This window comes from Octodon degus, unplaced genomic scaffold (assembly GCF_000260255.1).
Source record: "Octodon degus isolate 3935 unplaced genomic scaffold, OctDeg1.0 scaffold00320, whole genome shotgun sequence".
Lineage (NCBI taxonomy): Eukaryota > Metazoa > Chordata > Mammalia > Rodentia > Octodontidae > Octodon > Octodon degus.
In genome coordinates this window covers 929,883-949,626 of record NW_004524896.1, presented here as the reverse complement: position 1 = coordinate 949,626, position 19,744 = coordinate 929,883, and the positions used below count along the sequence as shown (strand labels likewise).

At 46.5% G+C, this 19,744-nt stretch overlaps 1 protein-coding gene across 1 annotated transcript in view; it reads left to right on the top strand.

The window, feature by feature from the left end:
* LOC101568956 (leukocyte immunoglobulin-like receptor subfamily A member 6) overlaps positions 1-19,744 on the top strand; it is a 241,548-nt gene that overhangs the window by 80,263 nt on the left and 141,541 nt on the right. The gene's annotated exons all lie outside the window — the stretch shown is intronic.

The following is a 19,744-nucleotide window of genomic DNA, read 5'->3' as shown; positions in this document are numbered from 1 at the left end:
CAATGGCTTTCTGTGGACGGCCTGCCCTGCCTTGGCCCTGAGCACGTCTGCGCTCATCACTGTCTGCTGCACTTTGCTGTAATGAATCCCACATTCTTTGCAATCATCCCACTCCTTAGAGCCCAACATTGAGTCTGTTTCTTCAGTTCTAACAGAATCTGGTCTTAACAACAGAACAAATGAGCAGAAATCAGATTCCAGGAGGGAGCAGAGGCTAAGGCTGTGGGTTAAAAGAGAAATGTAAGAAATTTGAACTAGAACATTTGACAGTGAGAAAGCAACCAAGACTTGGAAGGAACAAGCAGACCTCAGAGGGGAAGGGGACAAAAAAGAATGAAGATGTGCTACGTACCTGTGAAGAAGTGCACATTAAATGTCATCATGATGCACAGTCAACAGGTACAAATCAGAAATTAGATTTCAGCATCCACAGTTAAATCCAAAACGCTGCCTTAGACACCCACGTTTCCTGAGCTGGCCCCAGGCCATTTCCCTAGAAATGAATGGGAATTAGCACACTGGTGTTTATTGCACATGCTCAGAGCTGCACTGGTTATGCCTTCTGTGACACATCAGGCATGCAAAGGTGTGGATTTTGCACCGCATTTCTGTAGTGTGAATAGTTCATCACCTATTCTGTGTGGCAGTGTGGCATCACTAATATGGAGTGAGCCTGGGGAGCCTCACCTCCTCTCTCTGGTGGCTCACCATGTATCTGGGTACCCTGCTGTCTCTACTGCAATTCCTATCTGAGTGTGAGGCAGGAGTTCAATAAATAAAGCTACAAAGCCCCGTCAGGTCCAATGAGAGGCAAAAGAAATGAGCAACAACATATGGGGACAAAGTAATAGTCACTTATGATTTTCATTGAATCAAGGCCAGGTTTATTAACTGACTCAATAAATTCAGGGAGTAGAGGGGAATAATGTGGGGGAGAGAGAGAGAGAGAGAGAGAGAGAGAGAGAGAGAGAGAGAGAGAGAGAGAGATCATTGTCATTCACTCCTCAGAATACACCCAGGAGAAAAATATGCTCACAGGCAGCAGGACACAGACAAAGGCACGCTAGGAACAGCACCATCTGTATTGCAAAGAGTTGTATAATGAAGTCCATCCAATAAAAGTCTTAACCATGACAACTCGAGAGTGCGCATTCTTTGGTATGTTATACACAAACACTGAAGACACTGAAACTGCTAACAGCACTGTTGACCAGCTCTGAATCATGATGGTGAGCAAATGAAAAAAAAATAAAAATAAAAAGCACTGCACTACAAGGAAAGAGACGAAGTGGTGCTTAGGGAGGTATCCGAATGTGAACCCCATGAATAGGAGAAGTGGGAGAGTGTGGTGTGGTTTGCTCGGTGATAACATAGCACTGCTTGGGAAGCTTTGATGCAAGGTGGGAACCACAACGCTGCTGCAGTGCTGCAGGGTTGTCCTCGCCTGTCCCCTGAGGCATCATCATCCCCTTGCTGTGTGTGGCAGTTATGTGCCACAGATCAGAACCATCACCATTCTGCACGGGCTCAGTCAGGTGTGGTTGAGGCGAAGTGCAGAAGCCGGCGTGGTCTGCAGGGGGCGCTGAGCACCGATGCTGCTGTTGGGTTTTCATCAGAACGTGTTTGGAATCTGCCCCGTCAGCTTCATCTGACTCCTAGGAGATGGACTGCACCTGCCCAGGCGAGAAAGTGCCTGTGAATAGGAAATGAAGTGTCCAGGGTCACAGGAATGCCCAGTGATGAGATGACAAAAGCAAGCAGCAGCATGGGAGCTCCCTGCCACCTCCAGAATCAGATCCTGCGGTATCAGCGCCTTTGCCCAACCCCACAGATGAGAGAAGCTTTGTGGCAGCTGAGCAGAGGACTTAGAGACACTCCTGGAAGCAACCACTGACCAGCTGTGAGAGAGAGAGGGACAGCGCTATTCATCCTCAGAACCCTCCCCATGGTACCCCTGCTCAGGGCCCGGAGAGCCTGTGCTTCCTGGTGTCCCCTGTAGGGCAGTGAGGTCAGCCAGATGTGAACCTCTGGTGGGGACTTCCCTGACGGAAGGGTCAGAATCACCAACCCTGGGCTCCAGTGTTCCTCTGACACGCTTTGTCCCCAGCAGTAGCTGTGGTCACCGTGTGGAGGACAGAGCAAATGCGGACATGATTCTCTCACCCTGGGACCTTACAGAACTTGCTGCGGTCAGCTTGAGAAGAAAGGCCAGGATTGGGAAAGAACCCTCAGGTGTTTTCAGTTGTTTCTGAATTCAAGAGCCTTAGGGTTTGATATTCTATGATAGAAACACACACAGGTGACCAGAGTGTAGACACCTTGAAGTCTGGGTCCCGATTCATATTCCAGGCCACAGGCATCTCCCATCACGGTCAGCATGCAGAGGTCCACATCCCAATCTCCCTTTCAGGGAAATATTCCGGGCATGGATTTACCTCTTCATAATTCCTCCTATCCAAATATCATTAGATCTTAAATCTACATGGGGTGACATCTGCTCCTTCTCCCTCATGGAAAGGGTTCCTGGGTGTGGTGACCACTTCATCACAAATCATAAGGCAGAAGTGTGAAGAGGAAGAGCAAGTGATGTGCTCTTTGTCATCACTCCCGTATTTCTATGCATAGTTACAGACCAGAGGGCACAGAATGGAGGATTTGTGTCCCCCTCACCACACAGGGCTCTGCCTCCCTCCTGCCCAACACTCACCCAGGGGGAGCAGGGCATCATGTGCGGTCTGCATGACACCTGCCCCGTGGGCTTGGCTGAGCACTGGCAGGAGCAAGGCTGACAGCCATCAACAGGCCAGGACTGGTGGGCGAGGCCCGGCACCTCTCAGCACAGGGATTACACGCTGAGCGCTGTGCAGACTGCGAAGCAGCCCTGCAGCACTCTAACCACAGCCCTCGCACCATTGACCACCCTCAGTGTGGCCTGCCCTCGCTGCCTCTGCCAACCTGAGACACACTCCTGGGCAGACTTCTGAATTCCCCAGTCTGGAAGGAATGCCCAAGAGGGTCAGGCCAGTGTGCAAAGCTAAAGACCCCAAAATCCTCAAGCGTGAGGCTTGATGACCTGGTAGCCCACCCCTGTAGGCGCAGCCTCTGGGAGGCTGAAGCAAAAGGATGGAAAATTCGAGTCCAACCCAGACCACTTGGCATCTTGGTGAAAACCTGTCTCAAAATAAAAAATAAATTAAAAGGTTGGAGAAGTAGTTCACTGTGAAGTGTAGCTCAGACATGAAATCATCCTGCCTCAGCCTCTCAAAGAGCTGAGGGTAGGAACACTGTCTCTCTGGAATGCGACTGCACCCAGGGCCTGGAGCATGCCAAGCGAGTGCGCTACCACTGAGCTGCAGCCCCGGGCTGACTTTCTATTATCCACACCTGGCCTGGTTCTTGGGAAGACTGGATGGTCATCTCACAGGACTCTAAATAGCAGAGCTGCCTCCTCCATCCTCTCTGGGCCCAGCTTCCTGAGATGTCGCCCATGCAGCCGGCTTTCCTCCTGGCCTGCTCCCTCCCCTGGACCCTGGCTCTGTGCCTCACATCCTGTGGGCCAAGAGCAGTGACCACGATGGAGCCCCGAGCACAGTGCACACCTCAACCCCATGCCCCCCACCACCACAGCTGGCTCTCCTCTTGCCACATCCTCCTCCCTGGGTCCCTTCACTGGCTCTACTGAGCCCTCCTGCTGCTGTCAGCCTTCTCTTTCAAGCCTCAGGCTCTGCTGGGCTGGGCAATAGTACAGGTCCTGTCCCACTTGGCCTCTGCCAGCTCCTGCCTCTACTTCCCCAAACCACTGCTCCAAACTATCGCTCCAAACACTCACTTTTTCCAGAACCTCGGTTCATGCTCTGGGCTTTTCCCCTTGAGCAGCACAGACCCCTGACCTCCCTGCTGCCAGAACCACACCTTCCTGGAGCCACGCCCAGCCTGGTCCCTGCTGTGGTCTCCAGGAAGCTTCTGGAAACTGAGCATCCATCACCTTCCACAGAGACAACCAGCACTCCTGCACTCTGGAAATCCGAGCCCACGAATGTCCTTCGTGGCAGTGTTGTAAGGGCTGCTTTGTCTTCACGTACCTCTCAGGGGTCAGGCAGATGCGCTCCTATTGTGTCACTGGGATGGTGTTTGTACCATCGCCTACAGGGTCGCAGTGGCAGCCAAAGCACCTGGTTGGTGTGTCCTCCTGGGTGAGCACCTCCCTGTGGCTCTGGGGCATGACCCAGGGCCCTGCAGACTGGGCAGGTGGGCTAACCCTGGAGCTGCCCCAGACGGGGAGAGATACCTTTGGCCTCTGCCCAGGGGCCCATTTAAGTGTCTCACAAACCCCCACAGTGCCTGCATCTTTCTTATTAAACTTCTTTACCTGCTATATCAAACATACAAGGTCAGTATATACAATTCAAGCTGTTAGTCTCATTTTCTTGTCATTGTGTGGTAAACCAGTTCTGAAAACAGAAGATAAGAGGAAGAAAAAAAACCCTGAAGAGGTGCTAGGTAGAGCCCTGTGGTGAATGTCATCATTATGTACTGCAACCATCGACTCACAAAAATTTTTTGAAAAGGAAAATAAAGTGGCCAGCCCCGTGTGGATGGAACCCACCCCAGAGCTCTCTGAGGCTGTCTCCTCTTCTCTCCAGCAGTCCCTGATGCCTGCAGTGGCCCACACCCTGGTTACCACAGTTCAAGGAGGTTTAGGTGCCTGAAGACAGGCTGGTCCCTTGTTTTGGTTCCTGTTACAGCTGTCACATCCTCAATAGTGCCTCGGTCCTAAGCTGGGCTCTGCCGCAGCCGGGTGCCCAGGAGAGCTCGGCACGCAGTGCCCAGACCAGGCAGCCCCAGCCCCGCAGGTGGGGCGGCCCGGATCATCCACACATGACAGGCACCAGAGAGGGCTCCAGCCCTCCGCGCTGAGTCCCAACCCCAGGTCCTTTTCATTCTGAGACAGAGCCTAGGTAAGGCACCCAGGCTGGTCCTGAACTTGCTATCTTCCTGCCTCAGCCTCCAGGTGGGCTGAGGTTGCAGGCCCTCCAGAACTTTTCTTTCTTTTTTTTTTAACTTTAAAGAAAATAGAAAAATAATAGATAAGACATTAGAAACAATATACAATTCAAAAAAAACCCACTAGGTAATAGCTATTCACCAATGGTGGTTATATTGCACAATGTTGTCTTTAATATAATTGCTCAGATTAGCAGATATGGGAATGCAAAATTGGTTAAAGAGAATATTTTAAATACTAACTGCTACCTTCAAAAACTGATACAGGGGCCAGGGAGAGGGCTCAGTGGAAGAAGTGCTTCCCTGGCAAGCGCAAGGGTCTGAGTTCAATCCCCGGTCCGGGGGGGGGGACCTGATACAAATTAGTAGAACCATCACCTTAGCTACCCCATGTATATACATACAGGATGTCTTTCCCTACTTTTTCTCCTGTCTTTTCCCCTTTCCCTCTTCCCAACTGCTCATTCCTTTTGCTCAGTTTTTTTCTTCGCTATTTCTGTTGCACCTTTCTGGTTTTATTCGATCTCTTAGGTTCTTACACTAAGGACACAATACAATGTCTACACACGCAGGTGTGAATTATTTCACTTATAAGTATACCCTCTGGTGGCATCCGTTTACCTACAAATACCTCAAGTTTATCTAAAAGCTTCGAGCTTATCTCGTCTAGAACTTTAGAAATCCCCTCCAAGGGAGCTCCAGGCCCCTGGGGCGCCTCCACCCGCTGCCAGGCTGGACACCGCTAGTCCGTATCCTTTCCAAATTTTGGGACTAGAGACCGGCAGGAGTTGTTCAGGGTCCGCGGAGTAGCTCTGCCCCCAGGGGCCACGCCCGAAGCCACCCACCTCCGCTCTTCACACTTTGTGCCAGGCTGTGCTGCGCTGGGCTGGGCTTACTTTTAGCTCCCTTCCTGCGAGTTGTTCAAATTGAGGCCTCTCGCCTGCTGGGCCCTCCCCACGTCCTGCACTAGGCTCTGACCACGAACTCGGATCCCTGGGTCCCGCCTAGGAACAGGGCAGAGCCGCCCTCTGCGCCCTGCGAGCTCTGAGCACCCACCCAGGTGCCTGCCATTGCCCGCGACGCCCTCTTGAGGCAGCGACCCAAAATCTCTGAGCACTGTCCAAGGTACCGACCCCCAAATCACCCGGAGAACAGGCATGTAATGCTGCTGACATATGTGCCCCGAGATTCCGTCTCTGTGCAAAGTGAGCTCGAGGCGATCTACACACTGCACAGCCCGATGGCGCGACGTCGGTTCCGAACAGGTCGGGCCTGCACCCAGAGCGCTCTGAGCTTCCTCAGTATGTGACAGAACGTGATTATCCTAGAGGGAAACCTCCACGTCCTTATATTGAAGGGCTGGGGATGCGGCTCCCCAGTAGCGCGCTCGCCTAGCAAGCATGAGCCCCCAGGAACTGCGAAGTGCACCGAGCCTAAGGCACTCGGCCTCAGTCGCTTCTCCCTGCACTGTGCTATTGCAGTACCAGATTCTGGGGCCACATCGGGCAGATTTATTCCTAAGCGAGCCCCAGAGCTTTGCCTCCATCCCAGCCCAACGACGAGCTTACTTCCCGGCTCTATGTCCCCACCGTGCTGGGCCTCCACACACACGCCACTGAACGCTACCACCCAGAACGCGCCTCCATCCACTGGGACCCCAAGTGTGGAAGTGAGCACAAGCCAGCTGCCAGAGGGAGAGGAGAGGGTGCGGGCTGCTCTGCAAGTCTTTTTTAAAAAATACATGGCATTTAATAAAAACTAAAGCACCACATACACAAGCATATAAATTTTCTTAGAAAGTTCCGCTTGCAGCCATTTTTCTAAATCATTGTCTGCTTCCTGATACACGCAGAGAAGGCTGCACAGTGGTCGACCTGGTTTTGGTCCTCTGGCAGCTCTCGGCTGGTGGCTTTCCTCACAGTGCAGCCGTCCCCACCGCTTACATTACCCACCCCCGGTAGGACACGGTGCTCTGCGATGTGAGATGCTGTTCAGCTTCATGGTCCGCAAATATAAAACCCTAGAAAACTCTTTCCTCCCCCTCTGAAGCAATCAGGATGCACAGTGTCGCTGTAAAGTTTGTTCCTTGCCTCCAGCCACCGGTATTTGCCCAAATTAATGCAAATGAACACATCTGCCATGGGAGGAGGGTAGAAAAACAAGCCACTTCGCCCCCATCCCTGCAACCAGCTGCACGAGCAACCCGGTATTGCTGTAACATTGAGTCACTTTGTTTTCTTTAATGACTGGAAAGACGGATCGCCAGGCTGTCTGCAGCCTTCGAAGGCGCAAAGCATTTGCTTTCTGCCCTCTCCCTGGGCTGAGCTCGCAGATGCTTGCAGTCTTCTCTGTGACTTCAGGATTCCCTCCAGACAAAGCAGGAGCCTGCTTCCCAATCTGAAAAGCTGTTTCCTCTTTTTTAGCTAAACATCCTATGTGCTGCGCCTTGTACCAGCGCACAGGGCTGTTTCTACAATGCAGACAGAGTCATTCCTACCACAAAAGAGTTTGTAGAGACTGAGTTAAACCCCAACCTCCAATCTGGATGACCCAAGATCATCGGGGCAAGGATGCTTCTTGTCACAGGGAATTTTTAACACCTCCACGTCTATGTCTAATTACTGAAAGTAAAAGGTCATCTCCCTCTTACATAAAAAAAATAGAATTTATGGATCAATATTCTGCCGCTGTGAATAGCTTAAGAAAAATTCAGTGTGGCATTTGTGTTCTCTAAAAATTACCTGGAAAAGGTGATGTACCACATATATCCTCAGTAACTGGAGAGAGGGAGGCACACAGAGAACACTGAAAATTTCCAGCAATAGGCCAGATTAGCACAGGTTTGGCAAAATGTGGTCTAAGAGCTGTGTCCACCAGAACCTGTGTGGTAAATATACTTTTATGGGAACACAGGGTCCAGCCCATCAGAACTCGTGGTAGCTCTTTTCAAGCCATAGGTGGAGCTGGGCAGTGCAACAGGGACCAACAGAGATGTTTGTTTAGAAACTCCTGCACTGGGCAAGGTGGGGCACGTCAAGCCTACATTGGGAATTTAGCAACTTAGCAAGGCTCTGTATCAAAACTTAAAAAGAATAAATGAATTATCTGTCCTTATGAACGTTTTCCCAGATCTGGTGTTAGAATTTCAAACATTGGTCACAATGTTGCTGATCACGCAGACTCATCCGGGAAAGATTAAACTAGGTTGAGCCATTCTTTCAATGTATTTAGTCCAGGGTCTACAGAGTCTTACTACACAGATCGGAATTGCAGTGATTCTCCTATTTTCAGCCTCCCAAGTGCTGGAATTACAGGAGAGTGACACCAAGCCCATCTCAGTTGATGTCTCAGCACACGCTGGGGCCACGGCCAGCATGGCATGTGGTGCAGGGGATTGAAACCCGGTCCCTCCCTAAGCAGGCGCCTTAATCCACCTAGGTATCTGACCAGCTCTCAGGCTGAGAGATTCTTGAGCCAGGAAACACCTAGAAAAGTCAAACACAGCTTGATATAAATCCCTGTTGGTCCTGTTTGCTAGCATAAAGCTTGTTCCAAGTTTGCCCTTGAGCCTATGAATAAAAGCAGCTTCAGAAAAGATGCTTTAACTTATTTTATTATATTTTCTGAGGCAGACATTTGACCAACTGTGCAGAATGTACTCTAAAATCAAGACAGGGCAAACCCCTCAGTTTTCCACACCTGGTATTTCCAGGGGACCCTCTGGCCCTCCCAGTGACCAGGCACAGATCAGACCCCCTCACAACCTGGAGAGGTGAGCTCAGGCTCGGAAGACCCAACAGGAGAAAGAAGCAGCGGTCCCATGAGGACTTCAGTCATCAGCTGGGGGTTTCTCTCCTTCATGGCCTGTAGCAGCTGCTGGATTCTCACACTCAATTGATCTGCATCCATCCTGGGGACTAAAGAGCCCCATGTTCCCACAGAACAGAGCTTCACTGACCCAAGAAATTCATCTTGCTCAGACCCCAAATCAGTTCTAAGACACTCAGAGAAGGAAACACTCGTGGGTCCACAAAGTAAGGATTGTCTTTGGTTTTCAACTAGAGATTAATCCCAGGGGCTGGCACATAGTAGGCAAGTGCTCTACAAAGCAGTGTCCACTTTCTTGTATTTTGAGGTCACTCTAAATCACCAAGGCTTGGGATCCTACTACCTAAGCATTCTGAATGCTGCAGTTTTGGGTGTGCCCACCACACCCAGCTCAATATCAGAGCTCAATACCATGAGCCATGCTGATCTACTGCACGAAATGTACAATGCATCACAGCACTGTAGATTTCCAGTGGGTGAGCAGAGACATTGTAAGTGTTTCTCCCCTGTATTTATTGGATAACTGGTTAGTTGGTTGGTGGGTTGGTGCTCTGAGGCAGTCTCTTGCTGTGTAGTTCAAGCTGGCCTTGAACTTACTACTGAGCCCAGGCTGGTCTTGAACCCTTGGTGACTGTCTTTCCTATGACTCCCAAGCGCTAAGGTTACAGGCCTGTATGCCACCCTGGCTGGACACCATCATTCCATCATTGCACTATGTAAACACTGACACATAAGCTTCCCCATAAACACATGTGAGTATTAATTGCCAATGAATTTTCTTTAAATTTTAGCTATATCCTAAGAAAAAGTGCACGTAGGAAAATATAGCTGGTATTGGCAAGAAGAGAGCATGAGAAGTGGTAGATGTGTGTGCTGGACACTCCAGGGCTCCACTGTCTTCAGAACACCTACAAAGCCTATCTGCTACAAGCCAGGGAAGGACACAGCCCAAACACTGACTCAGACAGCAGGAGACTCATCCCACATCCTCACCTCTGGTCCTGCAGGACTACTGCAGCGAGGTTGACTCCTAATCCAAAGAGTGGCCCCTCTGTACCCAAAAGGAGACTTTCTGAGGGTTCCCACAGTGCTGGAGGCAGAGGGCTGGGTGTACAAAATCCTCAACACAGTGCAGAGACAGGGACAGCTACTGGAAGGGGGCCAAGGCCTCCCTCGTGAGCTGCAAGTCCTGAGACTCTTGCAAAGATCAGAACAGCTCACTGGGCTCCAAGGAGGTGAGGAAGGGTCTCTCATCCTCAGGCTCACAATGCAGGGGCTCCTGCATAGCCATCTCTGAGGCCTAGAAATTGGCCTCCAGCCAACGGGCACAGGCTGGGTTCAGGAGGCTGAACAGGAAGTGCCCCGCATGCACCAGGCCAGGGTTTGCAGCTCTCATGACCTGCAGAAGAGCTACTGCACATCCAGGATATTGCCCTCAGGATAGCCATCATCCTCGGGCTCTGTGATGTAGAAGACAGTGGCCAGGGATGACTGGAAACTGAGATGTATGAAGGAGAAGCACCCATGGTTCTCCAACTGCACAACACGTGTATGCAGGAAGGGGTGGGGCTGAGGCTCCTGCAGCCCGAACAGCTCCAGCTCCTCAGGTACCAAGAGGGCTTTCTAAGCCCATGACCCATGGGCAGCCAGGAGGCTCAGTGCACACAGTGGAGCACACAGGTGCTGCCTGGGGAGCAGCTGGCCACAAGGAAGTGCAGGGCTTGCTCAGTGGCCTTGAGGCAGGTGGCACTGGGGTCCTCCCCAAGCTCCACCAGCAATCTCGGGCTCATGCATGGCACGGGGCACACTGCAGGAGCCACAGCCAGGTGCAGCAGCTCCCTGTTGTGCTCCAGCATGCTCACCACCTGCAGCACAGGCTCCTTGTCTCCAGAGAACCACAGGAAGTAGTGCAGGAAGTACATCAATCACTCGGATGCCAAAAAGTGCCCAACATTTCACACCAGTGTTGGAAGCTGCAGGATCTCATTCAGACCCTTGAGAGAGCAGCCTGAGGCAGCAGCTCCCTGGTCAGTAGGCTGCCCAGCAGCATGGGCATCAAGTTTCAGACACCCATGGCACTGATTTGTGCCCCAAACTGTGAGCCCAGCTCCTCAAACCCATCCACCACCAACAGGACCTGTGCCTCGGCCCAGCACATGCTGGATGTCATTGTGCAGCACAGTAGTCCTGGAAGAGTAGTCAGCCAGTATGCATGGGTCCCTGCCCATGAGCTCCCTGCAACTGAGGTAAAAGATGGAGAGAACTCTCCTGCCTAAGGGGCCCTCGGCCCAGTCCAGCAGCAGCATGCACACAAACGAGGTCTTCCCAACACCCTCAGCCCCGTACAATACTATGTCTGGCACCATCTCCGAATGCTGCACGAATTTCAAGACTGGAACCAAGTCCTGGATTCTCCAGGAGATGAAGAACTCATCATCTTCTGGCCTAAATCTCATTTTCCAGGCTGCAGACAGCCTCTCTACTTCTTTCCTCCATTCCTCCTTTTGGCCTGCATAGATATCCAGCAGCACACAGCAGGATTTATCCTTATCTGAAAAGCCCTTTGCAAAGACAAGAAAGCCAAGATGTGGTTTGCTTTACAAGGTCTCAGACACCAAACTCTCAGCTTTGGCCTCTCACCTTTTTGAGTCATAGTTCAGGCTGTCCTCAAACTCACTATGCATCCCAGGTTGCCCCTGATAATGCTGATCCTCCTACCTCAGACCCCTGAGTGCTGGGTTCAGATGTGCACCCCCACGGCTGGTCCCACACATGGATTTTCTAGCTCCAAGCCCTTCCTATCTCCCAGCACTTGATCACCTGTTCCTTGTACTTTCATTCTTGCTGCAAGACAAGATGACAGCAGGACCAAGGGCGCCACTGCCTCTCCTGACATTAGGCCTATTCTAAGGAGGATGCAAATGTGAAAATAAGCTAACATTGGTAGAGAACAGGTATGACTTGCCACTGTGAAAGGCATAATCACCTAGGCTTGGTGGAGCACACCTGGATTCCAAGAGCTCTAGAGGCGAGACAAGAAAGCTCCATGCTGAATCCCAGCCTGAGCCACTTCACAACTTGGACACTCTGTTCCAACATAGGAAGTGAACAGTATGCCAGGGATGTCGCTCTGTGGGGATACCCTGGGTTCAACTTCTGGTACCACAGAAATTCAATTGTATTAACTGGGCCTAGGAACACAAATAGAATGCTTGCCCAACATGAAATTCCCAACACTGAACAGAGAGAGAGAGAGAGAGAGAGAGAGAGAGAGAGAGAGAGAGAGAGAGAAGTTCAACAGGATGGAAGCATTCACAGCATCATTCCAGCACAGTCACTGTCTCCTCCTGAGACTTCCGCACCACCTCCCACCCTTCACCTCTCCCCAGCCTCACAGCCAGTATTCTTCATTCTATCTCAATCCTGGGGCCTCATGTGGCTGACTCCACTCCCCACACAACCATGCCATCACCATTCTGCTGTGACCACCTTCTGGACTCTGAATCATGCAGAAACAACCTCAGGCAAAGATTTCATTTCAGTAAGGATTTCAGTTCTCTCGGGTCTCTCACTACGAGCTGTGGCTTCCTCTTGTATTAACTCCACTCCTCACAGACTGTGAGGACACCCTCTGGTTATTTGCAGGCACATTCAGCCAACATACTCTGAATGAAATTGTAACCTTTCTATTTGTATTTCTTCTTAAGACTCAGGACATATGAGATCTTGTACTGTAACATCATGTAACTCGGTAGTGTCCCAAATTTTCTGATGAAGCAGATTATGGGACCAAAGAGGAAAGTTATCAATGATGTAGAGTGGGCCTAAGGAGAGTCACATGGAGAGAAAACATTCTCTCAGGCTTTCACAGAGAGCACATTGGCCAAGCAATGGCCGTGACTCATCTACATGGCTGACACTGACAAAGATTCTACAATCTGAGGTGCAGGGTCTCGGGATAAATCCTGAGGGGATTTGACTGACCTTATCAGATCCAAAAGCTACAATTCTTGTTACATAGGTCTTGCTTTATCTTGGCCTTAACCATCCAGCAGAAAGTTATAAAAATGAAGTATAAGAAGTAAAGCCAAGGTGTTATGTTGAGCTGTAGGGGACTCAGGTCAACAACTTCTGACATTGCCAGTCATGTGGAAGACCCAATATTATTATGGACTACTGAACTATTTTGGAATATTTTGCTGAGTTCACACACCTATAATACTTCAATGATGGAACTAAACAAAAAAAATGGAATGCAGATGAATGACCATTTAGTATCTATGTATTCAAAATGGTTAAGATAGCTATATGGCTACATTCTCTTAATTCAAGGAATAGAGGGATTTGTTCTAATAGTGTTTGTAAATAGGATGTCATGTCTGCATGTTGTACAACAAATAACCCCTAGGAAGACAGTATGCAATGTTTTAATTAATGAAACTGTCCTACTAAAGTGATTTGAAACAGTCTCACTGCTATTTGTTTCTTAATAAAATTATAGGAAAAAAAAAGAAAAGAAACATGCCGCGTGAGGACACCACGTGAGGGCGCCACATGAGGACGCACCCCATGAGCCCACCCATGTGAGAGTCTGAACAACGCACTTCCAGCCTCATCTCGATGTTATGTAAGCCATTCCAGGGGATACTCCCTAGGGGGCAGCTAAGGCCACACAAGGCCATTGGTGCGTGTGTTCTTAGTGGCTCCTACAGCCTAGACCCTGATATGGCAGAGGACACCAGAAGCAGAATTTTCGCTGGGCTGTTGGAAGAGCCATTCACCATAGGACAAAACAGCCACCGTGTAAGGTGGAAGGGGGGGGCACATTCCTGTGATCCCCACCTTTTAGGAAGCTGGGGCAAAATGGTGAAGTGTGGGGCCAGCTTCCTCGGCTATCAAAACGATGTCCCAAAATAGAATGTTTTATAAAGGCTGTGGAGCCAGGGCTGATGGCACAGGCCTCTAATACCAGCATTTGGAGGCTGGGACAGGGGAACCTCTTTGAGTTGAAGCCAGCCAGAGCTACAGAGTTGAAAACCTGCACTGTACAGTAAGACCCTACTTCAAAGAGCCAAAAGAAAATAAAAAGTCCCAAGTCCGGAATTCGGTGGTTGAGCACTTCAGAGCATACAACAGCCCCTGAGATCAAGCTTCAGTATCTCAAAAAATTAATCCAAACGAAGAAGGACCTGAAGTGAAGGATTCAGGGTGGACGGAGGTAAGAGAAGCAGCAGCCACCTGAGAAGCTGGTGCACAGCACACACCCTGCTCCCAGAAGCTGCTGTCTGTGGCATTAACAAACACTCATCATCTATGGACTTCATGTAATTAGAACAGTCTAGGGTGTTATCTCTCTCAATTCACATGCCTCTAAGAAGGAAAGTACAAAGAGGTAGGAGAAATTAGAAGTAAAGCCAGAGAAAGGAAACTGAAGCAGAGCAGCCTTGCTATGTCCTCAAGTGTAGAGCAGTACAGCAGCCAGTCTGTCCCCGTGAAACCTGTCCTCCAAGTCCTAATAACAGCCACTAACTTCATGCCCTTTACTTGGTGGAAGCAGTCCCATGTTTCAGTGTACAGCAATGTATATTTTCTAAGCATAAAACATATTTTCTTTTTTTTCTTTTCTTTTTTTTCAGAGCTGGGGATTGTACTCAGGCCCTTACCTTTGCCAAGGAAGCACTTATTCTACTGAGCCATCTCCCCAGCCCTAAGATAGCTTTGTAAAAAAGCATTTTACAGAGGTTTATCTAAAAGTCCATTAGGGGGCAATCTAATATTACTCTCCCTAGCATTACTGTCAGCTAAGGAATACCAGTAAATTTAGCAAACAGTTTATATTCAACATATATAAGAACAAAACATTCACATAATGTCCCATTAAAGAAATATCATAACCTTATAACATTCCCATGTTTACACTCATGTTTATCACATTTTAACAAAACTATGAGACAAAGCATAAACAGTTATAAGCAATGAACCAAGACATATTAAAACGTCAAGCATAAAAGTTTCTTACCTAAACAGGTCCCATCCAGAGTCTATGAAACAAAGGCAAACTCTTACCTCCGTCCAATGATCTTCGTGGAAGACTCCCAGTGATATAGGGGAATGAAACTCCCATCCTGAAACCCGAATGAGTTTGTGTTCTCTAAAAGCAAAAACTGGATTTTAGGGACAATGGAGGTTAAGAGTGGACTATATTCATTGGGGTAAATAAAGCTTCTACCTAAGAGGACAGAATGGGACCCAAGTGCATTGCCCCATGTTACCATTTTCATGCCTTAGTTTCCACCTCTATGAAGGGATGAGTGAGATGATACCTAAGGTCACTCAACTCCTGCTATTCAAATCCAGCTACAGAACCCCGCCAAAAGAGACAACTGAAACAAAACAGCATAGAATTCCTACATAGCAGAAATGACCAATGAAGACAGTGTCTGAGACTAAGGACAAAATACAGCATTATGAAAGGAGCTCAAAGAATACAAAGAGAAAATAGTAGAACAAAAAAATGACTATCCAGCATCAACTGGATGAGAAAAAAAAAAACCCTAAGGCTGAAGAGACTTCGAGGAAAGCTAGATGATGGCATAGATGAAATTACCGATGTGCTTACAGAAATTAGGAAACAAATTTTCCCAATTATAAGAAGTGATTTTAACATACTATAGAAATGATCTCTGAAACTATAGCCTTAACAAATGATTTTAAAATACAGAAGTCATGTTTATGCAACTCCAAATAATAATGATGAAGGAAAGAGTTCACCAAGGTATATTTTCATTAAATTCACAGATATCCAGGAAAAAATAATGAAAAAAGGAGCCAAACAAAAATTTAAAATCACATATAAAGGTAAATTAGTTAAAATCACAGCAAACTTGTTAGACCAAACTCAGAAGGCCAAAGAAGCTTGGAGTGAAGGATCCCAGCACTTAATGGGTAAATAACTTACAACTAAAATGAACTGACCCAGTATTAATTATTATAACTGTCCTACTAATCTGTTTTGAAACTGTCACATTGCTATTTCTTTCTCAATAAAATTAATGAAAAAAATTAACTGAACCAACAAAATTATCCACAAAAATGGATTGAGATTCAGAATAGTACAGCAATAAAACATAAACTATTTAACATAATATGTTTTATATTATATCCATAGCACATATACCACTTTTTATGTGAATTGTGAAAATTTTGATAAATAATACAAAAATTCCATTTTGCTACATTTGCTCTATCACTAATCTGTAGTCATGTATTTTTCTGAACTATTTAAAAGTAAATTATGTGCCTGGCGTGACAGCCCCGCATGTGGGCCACACTGAGACAGCAAAGGAGACTGGAGTGGTGGTGGCATTAGCCTGTAATCCCAGCTCTTGAGAGGCTGTAACAGGTGGATCAGCACGAGTTGGATCTTGTAGTGAGACCATGAACACCCTGTAGACCATTCCGTAAAATGCAAAAAGCAAAGTAAGTTATGTGATGCCCCCTTTTCCCTAAATACTTCTTGTTAAGTTTTTCTTCCAGCAACGTGGTGGAGAAACACAAGTAAAAGAATGGGGATGGAGGCCTTTAATAATTGAAGACATGGAGAGGATCAACAGCTGGGAGTTAGGGAGACCCTCTCACCTGAGGCAAAGGAAACCTGAGATCTTATGGATTCCTGCGAGGGGTGGAGTTTGAGGGGCAGGTTCTGGGATATGTAAGAAGCTGACTGTGGGCTCCCTTGTGCTCCTAGGAAATGCATCCAGTACTGGGATGGGAACGACGGAGGAAGCTGTTATTGGGAAGATAAGCTATTGCTCTTGGGCTTCAGTCATGATAGATGTCCACCATAATAACTCAGCAATTTCTATTTGAGCCAGAAGGTATCACTTCTGTACTTGTTTCCTAAAAACACATATATAAATGCAATACACTTGTTAAAATTGGGGGGCAAAAAAGGAAAATAAGGTATTTCTATGAAAAAGGCCAACTCAAAAGATATGTTACTGCTAACCCAGCTCTAGAGAAAACATTTAAGAATAGTCTTTGCAGAAACCATGATTTGGATATACTGAAAAACACATAGGAAACTAGTGAGATCCATGGATAAACAGCAACAAAAAAATCAGGAAAAATGAAACAAACAATATGGTAAAGCTAAAGAAGCCAATGATACTACATAACAAATGCATTTTAGTAATATCTCTTAATGTAACCAGCTTCAACTCTGAAATTAAAAGACACAGTCTCATGTACTGGATGGAACAACAAAAAGCTTTCCAAATATGAAAAAAAAAAGAACTCAACATATAAATAAGGTACATAGAACCTAAAACAGCTATAATCAGAACCTTAAAAGCCAGCCTCCCCCACATTATAGATAAAATACCAGAAATCTGACCCAAGAACAGAGGCTGCTAGAGAAGAAACAGGGAATCACCTATAAAGAAAAACCCATCAGAATTGCAACACGTTCGTTACCACAAACCTAAAAGTCAGGCTTTCAGTGAAGGGTTAGGAGCTCTAAGAGTGCTTTATCTTCCAAAACTGATGGAGAAATAAGAATCCTCCGTGATATAAAGAACTCAAATAATGCCATCACCTCCAACCCAACACTAAAAAATATTCTAGGATAGCCTAGAGACAGTGACGCTGTAATGCCACCACTCCAACAGAATGGATACAGCGGGTAGGAATAGCAATTCAGCAGAAGGGAAAGAAATCAAGATGACAACAAAAGAATTATCCAGTTACAGGAATAAGTCAATACCTATCAGTTATAACTATCAATGTAAATAGACGCACATCAGATACTCTGTGCAAACGTACATCAATTAACTAAACAAAACACACTTCTCTCTTTGTGAGACATGGTCTGGCTCTACAGTTCAGGCTACGCTTGAACTCAGTTGGAGCCAGAATGTGGCCTAGGGTGACCTCAAACTCACAGCAGTCTTCCTGCCTCACCCTCTTCAGTGCTGGGCGTACAGGTCTGTCACGCCACATCTGGGACGACACTGCTGAGAAACCAGTGGATCACAGAAGAAATCAAGGAAGAAATCAGACCGTACCTAGAATTTAATAATTCCTTGTGAGACACAGAGAAAGCAGTCCTAGGAGGGAAGTGTGTACCTGTGGATGCCTGTATCAAGTAAGCCAAGGGAGCCCAAATAAATAGCCTAACGATGCACTGCAGTGTCCAAGACAACCAAGAAAAGCCCAGATCCAGAGCTTGTACTAGGAAGCAAATTATGGTCAGAGAAAGAGTCAATGAAATGCATTCTTAAAAAATAATAGAAGGAATCAAAGAGCTGGTTCTTTCAAATAAACAACGTAGACAAAATCTTGGCCAGTATTACCATAGAAAAGGAAGTAAAAGATACAAAACAATGCACCAATAATTTAAAAGGTGAAATCACTACAGATGCCTCCAATATCCTGAAAATTATTAGCAACTTCTCACAAATAGAACAAAAATTGGAACACTGAAGTGTAGAGATTACTAGATGCGTAAGAATTATCAAACGTAAACTGACACTAAAAATCTCAAATCTCCAATAACAGGAAATGAAACAGTTCAAAACTACCAAGGTAAAAAAGACCAAGTCATGATGGATTTCGGGCTAAATTCTACAAAACCTCGAGGGAAATCTAATAACTATACTCTCAAACTCTTTCATGAAAATGAGGGTGAAGGAAGATGATAACACTTATGTACTCTTCTACTGAGAGCAACTAGTGATTGAAATATTGTATTTTAAGCTCTCCCCTTGCAAAGCAAAACTGAAAATTAAAAATCCCTGTGGCCAAGGTATGTTTCCTTCTTTATATTTTAATGTGATTTTTAGTTTGTGTGTGGTGCTGATTATTTAACCCAAGGAACACTGATCTGCATCAGCAGTCCTATTATTTTTTAATTTGTTTTGTATCAGGACATATTTGTCATATATATTGATTGCATGTGTCATGGAGAATTTGTACCGGTACATAATATTTCTTAATTCATTTTGTCCATTTCCCTTCCCACCCCTCAGCGCCTCTGCCCCTCTCCATTTAGAAAAGTTTTGTTTCCAATTTTCCCTTTCATCCTCTCATTTCTTTTATTTTCCTTTTTGTAGTTACCATTTATGCATTTTATTATTTATTCATTGAAACAAAAAATCCACTTTTCCTGGCCAAGGAACAACTTCTGGCTCTTTGTTGTTTTCATAATTTAAAAATTGCAGATGTTAGGAGAGTCTAGCCTACCTCAATAAAAAGAACGACCAAAAGGGAACCTTGCTACCAGGTGCATTTTTTAAAATTTTTTATTCATTTTAATGAGAAAAAATAGTAGTGAAAGAATTTCAAAACAGGTTAGTAGGACAGTTACAATAATTAATGCATTGCATATTGTTGTCTTCATAGTAGTTATTTAGAGGACAAGATGTAGACATGACATCTTGTCTAAACAATATTGGTACAAACCTTTCTTCTCATTTGACTAACAGAAAGTATCTGTATATCTCCTGTCTTTTATATACATGCATATTTTTTAATTACAAAGTGGTTCTTTATTTATACCCCCTTTTTTGTTTATCAGAGATGAGTGTGCCATTGCTTTCAGAGTGGGTGTATCCGTAAGTCTTTAAAGGACCTTTTCATACTGAAAACCAGTCTAAAGATTGTAGGTACTTGAAGTCAGCAAAATGATCCATCCTCCCATTTCCTGTCTGGTCTAGTCTGTTCCTTTCCCATTTGAAAATTTGCTTCCTACTTTCCAGGACCTACCATGCATTTTCGTCCTTATTTCTCTTTCAGTTTCTCACATAAGAGAAACAATGTGAGATTTAAACATATATGTCTGATTTATTTCACTTAAAAGCACATTCTCAAAATAGAGACATTCTCATAAAAAATGTCTCAAGTTTATTCTTCA